The sequence below is a fragment of the Ailuropoda melanoleuca genome, chromosome 12 (genome assembly GCF_002007445.2).
Source record: "Ailuropoda melanoleuca isolate Jingjing chromosome 12, ASM200744v2, whole genome shotgun sequence".
Lineage (NCBI taxonomy): Eukaryota > Metazoa > Chordata > Mammalia > Carnivora > Ursidae > Ailuropoda > Ailuropoda melanoleuca.
The window spans coordinates 55,216,266-55,229,021 of record NC_048229.1 but is presented as its reverse complement, the minus strand read 5'-3'; the positions used below and the strand labels follow the sequence as shown (position 1 = coordinate 55,229,021).

The 12,756-nt window shown below is 48.7% G+C and overlaps 1 long non-coding RNA gene across 1 annotated transcript; it reads right to left on the bottom strand.

Moving 5' to 3' along the window:
- Positions 1–553: 553 nt before the first annotated feature.
- Positions 554–11,540, bottom strand: LOC109489414. Its single transcript, XR_002142410.2, has 3 exons — positions 10,924–11,540; positions 3,889–4,020; positions 554–3,283 (listed from the first exon to the last, which is right to left on the bottom strand). It is a non-coding gene; the product is annotated as an uncharacterized LOC109489414 (long non-coding RNA).
- Between the last annotated feature and the right edge of the window lie 1,216 nt (positions 11,541–12,756).

The following is a 12,756-nucleotide window of genomic DNA, read 5'->3' as shown; positions in this document are numbered from 1 at the left end:
TCTGGACTGTTCGTGTGTGTGTGTGTGTGTGTGTGTGTGTGTGTGTGTGGTATGAGGTAGGGATCTAATTTTGTTTCCTTCTAAATGGAAGGCCAGTTGTCCCAACACCATTTATTAATTAACCCATAGTTTTCTGGCGGACTTGTGATATCCCTTTGCCAAATGTAACTCTCTGACATTGTAAGCACCCTTGCTGTGACCGGCACATGGCGGAACTTGACAAATGTTGGCTTTGGGAGCCGCTAAAATGATAGCTGAGTGGGAACCAGCATACACCACAGTGCAGCAAAGTACAGATCTCAGAACTCAGACGTGGCAACAAATATGGGTGGTTCCTGACATAAATGAATATCTGTGGCTTTGGTTTTGTTTTTCAAAACAGCTTTATTACAATGCATTTTTCACATTTTAAGTGTACAGGTTGATGACAAATGTGTACACTCGTGTAACAAACATCCCAATCAAGATATAAAGCATCTTCATCTTTCCAGAAAGTTCCTCCATGTCCTCTTGGTGGTCAACCTTCCCTCCATCCCCCCCCCCCAGGCAACCATGATTGTAAACTGTGTGCATGTAGCACATTGATAACATTCAGAGAAATAAATAACCAGCTACAGCATGAGCCTGTTGGCTCAGGAGGAAGGCCAACTTCCCCTCTGGGAAAGGACTTCTCTCTTGGGGCTGACAAACCCCTCCCTGGACCTGTCTGGTTAAGAAGAGAGCGGGTAACCCAGATCCGGTCTCCCCAACTTCAGGCAGGCACGTTCATTCTCACTGTTTTGCTTTTTTTTTTTTTCCAAATCTAGAAGTCAAATCTGCCAAATATTTACCTAATACTTTCCTTTAGAGCTATAGTTTTTTTAAATGTAATTCAAAATGGTACGTTTTAAAAGAAGGCACAATATCCCTGTGTCAAATGACCAGAGTCACATGCCATAATTGAAGGCTGTGCATGAAGCTTGGGACGCCTGACTGTCTCAGTCAGTAAAGCAGGCAACTCTTGATCTCGGGGTTGTAAGTTTGAGCCCCATGTTGGGCGTAGAGACTTAAAAATAAAATCTTTAAAAAAATAAAATAAAGACTATGCATGAAACTAAAATTAAACATTAATCTTCCTAAGCCTTCTAAAACTACATTAACATTGCCTCGTGGGGAGAACCACAGACGAGAAAGAGGTAGTGAGCAGCAGAGGAAAGATCTGGAACTTGAAGACTGGGGCTGGTGGCTTGAGGGGCAGGAGTGCGGCTGGAGGGGACAAGCCCGCCTCAGTGTGTCTGAGGGCCTGAGGGCTTCCTTCATCTCTAAAGTAATAGAGTTGCTTCCAGAGAGAGAACAGACCTGAGTCCAAACTCAGGTCTTTCCTGCCAGGCCGTGAGGGAGTCAGGCAACAACCCCTTCGCTCACAGGTTCTGGAGCCTTCCATCCATGAAAGGGAATTGGTATTTGAGGGGCCACTCAAGGGGAAAATACCTTTGGAGGCAGACCCACCGGGATCCATTCGTACTTAGTTCTGTGACCTCAGGGAAGAGAAGAGCCTGGCTGAGCCTCAGATTTGTCAAGGGCAGAAAGAGCATAGTAATAGTACTTCACTGGAGGGGCGGGATGAGCCAGTCGCAGCCACTTGGCACAGCACTGACTGTCTGTAAATGAGAGCCGGCTACCTTCTATTTCCTGCCCAGGATCTCGGAGGGTGCAAATGCGCAGATATCAGCCTTTGTGCGAGTGACTAAGTGGTTAATAAAATCAGTCCCTGTTGAGAGAAGTGGCTCTGGAAGTCATCAGTTTTATTAATTAATTGCTCATTAAGGTCTTCCTGTTTTGCTAATGGGAGCAATTAGCTGCCTGCAGACTGGTGGCCCTAACGAAATGATAACTAATTTGGGGGTTGGCCTGGAGGCCCAGCAGGATATGGGGGGGGGGCTCCAGGAGGGGAACTCCGGCATCTGCTCTGGAACCTCAGCCAAGGCTGCTTCTGAGTTCTGGTTCCCTCCGGGGTGGAGGCCTGGGGCCTGCAAAGGCCTGAGAGCTGATTCCAGCCCCTGAGGCCCGCCGGGGGCAGGGGGGGCAGTGGGGGGCTGGGCATTACTTTCTGCATTACGGAGCACGGAGGCAATACCAGGCCCTGGTAATCCTACCAGCCCTGCCATGGGCGGGGGTTTGCTCTCCACGCACAGGAGAGGAGCACTTGCACTGGGAGAGGTCAGACAGGAGAGTGGCTGGGCAGCGGTCCCTGTGCTCGCGCTGGTTTTCCCCTGTGGTGGGGGCAGGTGGAGATAAGGGCCACGCGCTGGGAGGGACAGTCACACGTGCCTGATGGGCAGGTCGGGTGGAGCCTTTACCCACACTCTCCCCCATCCCATTTCTTTCACGGGGGACTGAGGCCCAGAGAAGGGCAGGGACGGACGGGAGGCGTGGAGTGCAAGGCCAGAACCCAGGTGACCTGCCTCGGCTCAGGCAAGTCTAGGCGGAGCAGGTGTCAGAGGCCCAGGGAGGAAGGCCTGCCTGCCTGAGGCCCCCCAGCCAGAGGCCTGCAGCACATTCTCCCCTGAGTTGTCACCGCTGCCCTTCCCTCCCCCGTGGGAAGATGCTTACGAGCTAGTCCTTGGGTAACACCTTCTCAAAGGGCGTAGGTGTGATAGCCACTGGTTTGAGGCTGCGAGTTCTCAAGCCTTGGATTCCAAGAAGACAGTTCAACCCTCATTCCCACATCCCTAGCCCTTGCAGATCCTCGAGGGACTTCAGCAACAGGCACCCCCAAACCTCCCAGTGCCAGGGCTTGGTCCTAACATCCCTCCTGGCACGGGGGCTTCGGCATAATGTCCCTCACCGGTCACATGGAGCTGGGGGCCAGGGGACGGATGCCTGGCCCTTCCTCTGGGTTCACCAACAGGGAAACTGAGGCCCAGAGAGAACTCAGACGGGGCCACAGTCACACAACCCATCACTGGTGGCAGAGCTGGGCTAGAGCCCGGAGTGCTGCTGCTTTCCAGGTCGGGGAGCCAGTGGCCGCGCGTGGCCGAATCTCTGCCCTCTCTGGGCCCCTGTTTCTCATCTAGTCGATGACGGAGTTGCACTCGATAAACAGCAGGAGCAGCAGTAATACTGTGTCCGTGATTTCAGCTGCCCTACATGAGACCGTTTTTATCATCCTATGTTTTAAAGCAGATTTTATAGTGCTTCCTGTGTACCAGGCCATTCTTGAGGGCGTTGCAATTACTCACTTGTCTCTTCTCCTATCAGCTCCATGAGCAGTTACCATTATGGGCATCCCCATCCTGCAGATCTGCAAACAAAGGCATGGAAAGGTTCAGTGACTTGCCTGAGGTCGCATAACCCCTGGCGGGGGGAGGATTTCCACAGGCCAGCCTGGCTTCAGAGTCCGTGCTCCTAACCAGCCCTCCGCACTGCCCCCATTGCATGAACTCTCCATGGAAAAGGAGGCAGGAGGTCCTCAGGGCAGATGTTTGGGGGACAGGAGACATGGGAGAGGTCACTGATAGATGCGCCGGGAGCTGGGGCATCAGGCTTCCGCTTCCCACCTCCCTGAGGAAGGGCGGAGAAAGTAGGATTTCGCAGCACCTATCTGTTGCATGGGCAGCAGACACATTTTCCAGTTTGATAGCGAAAGGAGATAAAGATTCTGAAGATTTGAGTAACTCAGTTAGTACAGCAGATTTAATGAACATAAACAGAACTCTGCACACGGCAATTACAAAACGCCTACTTCAAGCACGTCGAGAACGTGGATTATCATGGCTCATATTCTAGGCCATAAAGCAAATCTCAGTGGATTTCCAAGACCTTAAATCATTCAGATGATGTACCCCTGACCCCAGTGTAATTAAGCTGGACATCAATATATAAAAGTCCTGGGAAAACGTTGCTTACCTAAACAGACTTAAATAGATATAGAAATCTCGAACGATCCTATACATTGTATAACTTGTATCTATGGTGAAAATGCTCCCACAGGGTAAACTCATCACCGGAAAGCTTCACTGGCAAATTCTATGAAACATTCTGGAAAAAAAAAATAATTCCAAGTTGGCCCAAACTCTTATGAAGACTCAAACTCATTTTATGAGGCTAGGATAATCTTAACACCAAAACCCCACCAGGCAGTCTGAGAAAGAAAATTATAGGCTACTCTCTCTCAAGAACGTGGATGCAAAAATCCTAAACAAAATATTAGCAAATTAAATCCAGGAGCGCCTGGGTGGCTCAGTCAGTTAAGTGTCAGACTCTTGATTTCCGCTCAGGTCATGATCTCAGGGTCGAGAGATCGAACCTTTTGTCAGACTCCGGGCTGAGCATGGAGCCTGCTTAAGATTCTCTCCCTCTCTGCCTGCCCTGTGCCCCTCCACCCCTACCCCGCTTGCATGCAAACACTCTCTCTTTCAAAACAAAAAGCAAAAGCCCTAAATCCAGTAACATATAAAAGGGTGTATTATGATCAAGTTAGATTTAACCAATACAAGGTAGATTTAACGTTAGGAAAAAAATAACATAATTCATGACATTAATAGATCGAAGGCAAAAATTCTAATGATCATTGCAATATATGCAAAAGAAATGCTTGACAAAATTCAATATTCATTAATGATACAATAAGAAAAAAAAACACCTTAGCAAACCAGAAATAGAAATGAACTCACTAAATCTGATAAAGATTTAACAGCACATGTTAGACTTGAAGGTGAAACTGTAAAAATACTTTCCCTTTGACATTAGTAGCTAGATAAGGAAGCCCACTGTCACTGCAGCTCTCTGATATTGTTCTTTAAAACCTAACCTGTGCAGTAAGAAAAGGAAAAGAAATAAAACATATAAGGATTAGAAAGAAAAGAATAGATTTCATTTATAAAACGATAAAAAAAATCTACAGATACGCTATTAGAATTAATAAGAATGTTTAGTAAGTTTGCTGGATACAAAAAAATAATATGAAAAATCATTATGCAATACCATATAGCAGCCACAATTAGAAAATCAAAATTTTGGGACCGCCTGGGTGGCTCAGTTGGTTAAGCGTCCGACTCTTGATTTTGGCTCAGGTCATGATCTGGGGGTCATGAGATCAAGCCCTGCTTAGGGCTCCAGGCTGAGCGTGGAGCCTGCTTAAGATTTTCTCTCTCCCTCTGCCCCTTCTTCTGCTCGCTCTCTCTCTAAAAATACATACATAAACTCTTAAAAAAAAAAAAAAGAAAATTTTTAATTTAATTTTATTTTTAAGTAATCTTTGCATCCAGCGTAGGGTTTGAACTTATGACCCTGAGATCAAGAGTCACACGCTCCATCAACTGAGCCAGCCAGGTGCCCTGAAAATCAAAATTTTTAAAAGATCACTATAATAAGACCTACTCACTGTCAGATGGCCCTAAATGATCTGCACTTCCTAGTAGTCAAGACTTTATGTCATCCCCTCCGCTTCTGTGGGCTATATTTGGTAACTCACTTCTAATGAATAGAATATGGCAGAAATCATGAGATGTCACTTCTGATATCAGGTTATTAAAAGACTTTAGATTCCATTTTGGGTGCTTTCAGATGACCAACCCTGGGGAAGCCAGCTGCCATGTCCCGAGGCAGCCCTGTGGGTCCCCTCCACAAGTCAAGGCTTCAGACGGGACCACAGCCCCATCAACTTAACAGCAATCTCATAAGAGACCTTAAGCCAGAGCCATCCAACAAGGTGCTTGACCCACAGAAACTGGAGTGAATAAATGTTTCTTGTTGTAGCCACTATGTTTTGGGGTGATATGTTACAGGCCAATAGGTAACGAATACAACTACCATTTATAATACGTCAAAATATTATCAAGTATCTAGAAATAAATCCAACGAGAAATGTGCAAAATTCAGATAAAATTCTAAAACGTAATGGGACATGAAGAAACAGACTAGAGCATTCACCCACAGTCCCACACATACGTGGCTGCCTGGTTTATGATAGATGTGGCATTTCAGAGCATCATGGAAAGAGTTGACTTTTCAGTAAATGGTACTAAGACATTTGGGTATCCATACAGGGGGAAATGCAAAATTCGACCTTAACACATCCCAGTCATGAAAATCCATTGCAGGTGAATTACAGACCTGGGAGTGACAAGCTATAAAATTTCTGGACAATAATATAGAAAGAGGTCTTCCTGACTTTGAAGCTGGGAAGCAGTTCTTAAACACAAAAAGCACTAACTATAGAGTAAAAGCTTAATCCATTATATTAAATTAAAGAATTACAGTTCATACAAAGACTACAGGGAACAAAAGTGAAAAGACACGTCACAGAGTGGGAGACTCTATCTGTAATAACAGAACTAACAACAATATATAAATATCTCCTACAAATCAATAAGAAAAAGAGGAGAAGCAAACCGGAGACAAGGGTTTGGGTGCAACAGAGTATCTAGAAGATGACACCAGAGGCAGGAGTGAGGGTTGGGGTGAGTGAGACAGGGTGGGCAGACACCCCAATATAAGGACATCATCAGGTTGCTGCTGAAGGCAGTGGGGGCTCCATGACCTCTGGGGAGCCCCAGAGTTGTCTCCATGAAGGTCAGGAGACTGGATGGAGTAGCTCCCTATCAGCTATCATCCCGCCATTCCAGTCTTTTCCACAATGCTGGAGAAGGGAGCACATGGGAAGGCCAACGTAGCAGCTTTGATGACTCCCAATGCCAGACAACGTCCAGTCAGGCCTCCTACCCTGGGGGTCCACTTTGCAACCCCTCTCAGAGCCTCGCCCCTCCCTCCGTTCCTGCATCAGCACAACCGGGGCTGGGGAGGCCCAACATCACCTTGGGTCCACCCAAGGATGAACCAGAGAGAGCTACTCCTCCCTGGATGTCTTTCCAACCTATCTCCACCCTTTTGAAATGACCCTTTTGAAACACCACTTGGATCAGGAACTCTCCTTGTCAAAGACCTTCAGTATCTCCCTACTGCCCAAGCTCCGTGACCGAGCCCCTTCTCCTCCCTCTGGTTTCCCTCCTGTCCCTCCCACCACCACCCTGCCCACCAGACCCACTTGCCTCTCTCTCTCTCTCCCTCTCTCCTTTTCACCCCTCAAGCCCAGGCCTTTGTCCAAAACACTTCTCCCCTCCCTCTGTCTCGCCCTATTCAGCACTGAGGCCCCAGCTAGAAATCCCCTTTCACAAGAAGCCTCCCTGCCTGGCTGGGTTAAACCCTTTGCCCTGCCCCCTGCAACCCCTGGCCTCAGGAAGCAGCCAAGCCCACAGGATCCAGGCTCTGGGCTCTGGAGAGGCTGGTGTTCCTGCAACCCAGGCCCCTGGTGTGAGGGAACAAAGCCAGGACTCGCCTGAGCCCAGAGGCTCCCACTGCTGGGGACAGCTGCACAGAAGGTCTGGGGTGCCTCTGAGACGCAGCTTCGCAGCCTCAAGTCAGCAAAGCTTCCCCTGAGCCAGGACGCCTGGGGAGGGGCAGGGAGAGAGCGACCATGAGGGGCTGAACATGAACCAGAGGTCTTCCCCCATTTTCCTTCGGGAGCAACATAAGCCTCTGAGATTTTCGTTTGACTCAAAGGCCTCCTCCACGAATGATGAAGGAGTGTCCTGCCCGTGCAGGGGATGGAGCCTTAGAGTCTAACGTGATGTAAAACTTAATACTGAAACGCGACATTTTGCCCACCCCCCAAGTCTGTCCATGCACATCATGCTGTTTCAGCACTGCCCGGGGTATCTTCTGACTCACCAGAAGGTAAGCTTGGGGTGGGAGCAGGAACTGCACCTCCTCTCTTCATGGGATACCCCAGGACTGAGCAAGGCCTGGCTCAACAGAGGGTCTCGGTGCACGTGGGATAGACAGAGGGCAGATGGACAGATGTTGGATGGATGGATGGATGGATGGATGGATGGATGGGCAAATGGATGAATAAAAGCATGACAGACAGAAGAGCAGACATTAGGATGGACAGGTGGACAGACAGATGAATGGTTGAAGGATAGGTGGATGGCTGGATGGTCAGGTGGATGGCTGGATGAAGGGGCAGATAAATGGATAGATGAATAAATGGAAGATAAAAGAAAAATGGATGAATGAACAGACAGAAAGATGGATGAATGAACAGATGGATGAATGGACAAAGGGACAAAGGATAGGTGGGTGAAAGAACGGTAGACAGACGCACGGATGGACAGACTTACTAATTTTTTCTTTAACAGAGGTACGAAGCCAAGTAAGTCAGGGCTTCAAATGTATTCTTTCTGGCAACGCCCCCACCTTGCAGCTGGCAGGAAGGCAGATTCCCCGGATGCCCTCTGCAGGCCACCCAAAGGTGCAGGGACCAGGCAGAAAGGCAGACAGGGCCAACCCTGACCCCTGGTGGTCGCCATAAGAATGACCACCCCATGGCCTCTGCCTTCTGCTCAGGTCATGTTCTCAGGGTCCTGGGACCAAGCTGTATGTCAGGCCCCTGCCCCGTGGGAAGCCTGCTTCTCCCTGTCCCCCTGCTTGTCCTCTCGCTCTCTCTCTTTGTCAAAGAAATAAATAAAATCTTTTTTAAAAAAATGACCACCCCAGAGCCTATCTTGGCCACACTGGTAGTGGCCAGCCAGCTGGGGAGCCCACCTTCACTCTCACCCTGGACCCTCACCTCCTGGCTCCTAGGCTGAGGCTCCCATCAAAACGTTCTTTCTTAGACGCAGCCCGCAGACCCGACGGTGCGCTCGGTGAAGAGCAGGTGTCCGCTCACACTCGGGAGGCCCTACCAGTGGCCAAGTCCTGTTAGAGACCGCCTGGAGAGAGCTGCCAAGGACATCCGTGGACACGTGACGAATGACAGCCCACACCTAAGCATTGCTAATCACGCCAGTGGTAGACAGGGCCATTCCCACCTTTCTCTCCCTGATCCCTCAAACCAGCCCTGGAAGTAACAGCTAGGACCATCCCCATTTTACAGGTGAGAAAGCGAAGTCTCAGAAAGGCCAAGAGGCTTGCCAAGGTCTGCGGTGAGCCAGGATTAGAACCCGGGTTGTCTGGGATTCACTCCCCCATCCTTGCTCTCTGCTTCTCTGACAGACCCTACTGGGGCAATATTTGTGGCTGGCTTGTTGAGTATCCAGGGTGGAACCACAGCATGAACGCACACAGACAGCCTCCGCCACCACAAGACTTGCCGCCCAGCAGGGTCACTCCCAACCCCTCATTGTTCAGCACAGGCTGGTCTGGATCGCAGTTCCAGCACTGAGAAGCTGTGTGACCTTGGGCAAGTCACTTAACCTTTCTGTGCTTCAGTCTCCACATGGATGTAACAAGTATGAGGCTAACCCCTTAGCTCACAGGGTTGTTAGGAAAATGAAACGAGCTACTATACGCACCGAGCATCTGGTACATAATAAGGGTTTCCTCTCATCATTACGAGGGAGAAAATGGGGCTCAAAAAAGGGAAAGCCTGAACATTCATGGCTGTGGCAATTCCCTACCTCTACACATAACTTTCATGGTTTATACACACACACACACACACACACACACACACACACACACACACACAGTGGAATACATCACCCTTCTCCTTAAAAACAACCCCCCTCCCCTGCTGCCTTCAAATAAAATCCAAATTCCAGAACGCCCTCTCCTTGTCTCCCTCCCTTCTGCACCCCAGAGGCTTCCTGAATTTTCTGGGTTTCATTCACTTGCTCTTAGCATGGTATACATGCCTAGATTTTCTTAACTTTTGTTGGTTTTGCACTTTATAAAAAAGAGCATCAGACAGACTGTACGTGGTCCCTGGGACTTGATTTTTTTACTCAGCACCACGTGTCTTAGGTTCACCTACATTATTCCAGCATTTCTGTGACTGCAAGCGGTACCGTCCGTCATGAACATCCTTGGGCTACACAGGTCTCCAGTGCACCTGCGAGAAGGCTTCCTCTTAGAATCCTGGGGGCGAGATTACTAGGACACAGGTGTGCCAAGGCCGTCTACACAGAGAAATGACACTGTCTCTCCATGCTGCTTGAACCAATTTGCACTCCTACCAGCAGTTTGCACTCCTACCAACAAGAGCTCTTGTTGACCCCCATCTTCACCAACATTTAATAGCATCAGACATCGGACTTTTTACCAATCATATGGGGGAGAAAGTAACATCTCATTGTGGTCTTCATTTCCAGGTCCCTGGTCCCCAGAGAGTGTAAGCATCTTGCCATGTTTTCTGACCACAGCTGTTTTATCATTCATGAAATGCTGGTTCATGGTGTTTGCCCATTTCCCTCTTGAGCTCTTTATCCTTCTCTGTTAGTCCCACTATTTGTTTGTTTGAAGATTTATTTGTTTATTTGAGAGAGAGAGAGAACACATGCGGGGAGCGGCAGAGAGAGAACGTCTTCAAGCAGACTCCCTGCTGAGCTTGGAGTCCAACGCAGCGCTCGATCCCACAACCCCTGACCTGAGATCATCACCTGAGCAATCAAGGAACCGCTGTTTGTTTGTTTTTTAAGTCAGCTCCACGCCCAACATAGGGCTTGAACTCATGACCCTGAGGTCGAGAGTCTCACACTCTACCAACCAAGCCAGCCAGGCACCCTAGTCCTGCTCTATTTCTTTTTTCTCCTTCCTTAACCTTTTAAAAAGCTTTTTGTTTTCCTATCCTATTTCCTATCCTTTTCCTCTCTATTGAAATGAAATGTATACATTCCCATTTTATTTATTTTTTTAGTTGTTATCCTTTAACTTTTACCATGCACATTTAATTAACAATGTCTAATGTTAAACAAAGTATTTACCCACCCACATTCCTCCCAAGTGCATGGGAGGAATATTTCGAGCACTTTAGCCTTGGTCTCCCCGCTCACACACACGCATATACTCTTGTTGTCCAACATTTCAGACCTGTTTTTCTTTAACATCAGAAATAAGTCATTATTCTTTTATGCAGATGGTTTTTGAACTGGCATTACCTACATTTACCATTCTGAAGGTTCTCCATCCCTTCTTGCATCTCAGGCTGGCTTTCTGGAATTATTTTCCTTCCTGAAGCAAATCCTTGGGAAGTTTCTTTGGAGGCACTCTTAGCTTCTGGTTACCCGTAAATGTAAAAACAAATGTTTTTTTCTTTTCTTTCTGTTTTGGTTCTTGAAAAGTACTTTTGCTGGGCCTAATTCTAAGTTGACATTCATTCGCTTGTGTTACTTTTCAGAGATCATTCCAGCCTTTTAGCTTCTGTTGTGGTTGTCGAGAAGTCGACTCGGGTCAAATCACACACGACTCGCTTCAAATACTTCCAGTTTTCTGGTTCTGTGGATCTATTTTTCACCACTTCTAGAAAGTTTGCAGCCATCATGCCTCCAAATGTTGCCTTTTCTCCATTTCCTTTATGTTCTACTGGTGGGACCCCAATATACAGGATCCTCCCATGCTGTGCTCTCTGTCTTTAATCTCTCACTCCCATTATCCACCTCCACTCTCCCTTTGCTGCGTTCGTTATATGCAACTTCTGGCCCACGAATTCCCTACCCAGCTGTTGACCACTCGCTAAATTTTAGATTTTGAAATTATGTCCTTCACTTCTAGAAGTTCCATAAGTTCTTCCCCCAGATCTCTCTCCCCATCCCTTCTTGTTTTATTTGCTCACCTTTGTGACATCATCCTGTCTTTATTTAAACATGTCCCACGTGGCTGCTGTGTTCTGTCCCCAGGGGTCCACCTGTGGTGTTCCTTTTCTCTGCTGGCACTTGCCTTCCTGTGACTTGGTAAGTTTTGTATGTGAGCTCATCAGCGGGTCTTACTCTGCGGACATCCTCCTGGTCTACCTGGGGGAAGCTTTGCTCCACATTGAGTTTGCTTCTGCTCCTGCTGAGAGCAGAGGGCTCCCGAACCCAGGACCGCCTCACCACCCCCCTTGAGAGTTTTTCCTTACAACTGACACAAGCTCCCATCTTCCCCATCTCTAGATCCCAAAGGTCACTATCACCGTGAGGCCAAAGCTCCAGAGGATGCTGGCCTTGGGACTCCCTGGGCAAGCAACCCTGCAGGCCAGCTCGCTGACTCTCTCCCGCCAACTGCAGCACCTCTGGGTTCACCCTCCAACCCCCTCTGCTGGAACCCGAGCCCCCAGGGGCCCCTGTATTCCCTCTCCCTCCTTAATCTCTCTTCATAGCATGAGTAACCACTAATGATATATTGATTTGTTAAATGGCTTCTTGGATAACCGCCCCCCCCCACCCCGGTGTGGTAGCTTGCTCGTTTCCCTGTGCAGAGTCTGGAAGGAGAAGCGCCCCCACAATTACCTGATGCATCAGTAAATGAAAGAGGCAGTACCCGCCCCCCACATGCTCTCAGTCTGGCAGCTGAGACAAAGCGGGAGACAGAGAAAGAACTAGAGACATGGGGAGCAGGCGGAGAGAAGACCCCACCTCCGATGCTGGAGGTCAGGCGCAGCTTCCTAGTCCAGACACGAGGAGGTCAGGAGAGCGTACAAAGCAGAGATCTTAGGTTGTGTTGTCATCTTGCCACAAACGAAAGGCCTGAGGGACAGTGTCCCGGGCAAACAGAACAGCTTGTGCCAAGGCCTGGAGGAGAGAAAGAACCGCTGGAGGAAAGGAGTTCAGTGTGGCAGCTGTGAGGAGGATGAGGAAGGAGCAGCGGCCAATGGGCTGGAGCAGAGGGTGCAGGCCGGACCCCCAGGGCCTTTCTATCTCCTGTGGGGAGTGTGGCAATGAGGAGGGACAGAGCTTGGAAGGGTGTGATCAGACTGCAGCGTGGAAATTCCCTCTGGCTTCTGAGTGAATGGGGACA